This window comes from Merops nubicus, unplaced genomic scaffold (genome assembly GCF_000691845.1).
Source record: "Merops nubicus isolate BGI_N331 unplaced genomic scaffold, ASM69184v1 scaffold25492, whole genome shotgun sequence".
NCBI lineage: Eukaryota > Metazoa > Chordata > Aves > Coraciiformes > Meropidae > Merops > Merops nubicus.
The window spans coordinates 9,508-10,522 of NW_008594667.1; positions in this window are offsets into that span (position 1 = coordinate 9,508).

Here is a 1,015-nt window from a genome sequence, read left to right on the forward strand (position 1 = left end):
CCCAGGCAGCCTCTCCCAGCACTGCTGCCCTGCCTGCACCGGGGCAAGCTGCCTTCAGAGCAGCTCCCTCTGAGCCCTCCTGCAGCCCGACCCCCCCGAGGGCAACCCGGAGCTCCCCGAGGGGACACAGCCCCTGCAGCCCCAACGCCAGGGCTGGGGGAAGCAGGGACGGGGGCAGAGGGTGGCACCACCTCCCAGAGCTCAGCCCAGCCTGGGCCCTGGCAGGACCTTCCCCCAGCCCTGGGCTGGGTTTCTCCCCCTGCCCCCTCTCCTTGCCCACCCGTGGGCCCTTCGACGCCTCCCAGGAGTGGGGGCACCCGAAAAACGTGCCCAAAACTCCTCCCGAGGCAAGAAATCATCTTGTTTGCAAGGCAGGGCGGGGAAGAGCAAAGCTTTTCATCAGAGTTCACTTACCCTCCTCATCGTCAGGGGCTGTGGGTGCTCCTGGGGTCGGGGTCTCCCCCTCTCAGGGCTCCTTCCCAGCCCAGCACGGGGGGCTGGGCATGTCCTGCAGGTCCCAGCAGCCCTGGAGACCCTGCAGCTGGCTCAGGGCACCGTTCCTGCCCTGCCAGGACCTGCTGAGGTCTCGCTGGAAGGAGAGGTGGGTTATATAGAAAATCCCAGGGCTCTGCCCCAGCCCAGCCCTGCAGCCAATGGGCGAAGCGTGGGACGGGGATGGAGGAGGAGGAGGAGGACGGGAGGAACGTCGGAGAGCTCTGGGAAGGAGAGGAAAATAATAAACAAACCACCCTCGGGGGGAGGGAGGGAGGGATGGAGCTGGGGGAGCAGCATGCCCCCTCCACACATCCCAGTGCCAGGCCTGGAGGAGCCTCGTGGCTCTGCTGGGGTGGAGGAAGCTGCAACCCCAAACACCTCTGGGGAGAAGAGACATCAAAACCTCCCCTGCCCGGGGTGGGCAGAGCCAGCTGCTCCACATGGAGCCTCTGGAGCACTGCAGGGGAGGCAGGGGGGCTCTGCAGTGTCCCTGCTAGCAGAGAGGAGGGACTCCCACGAT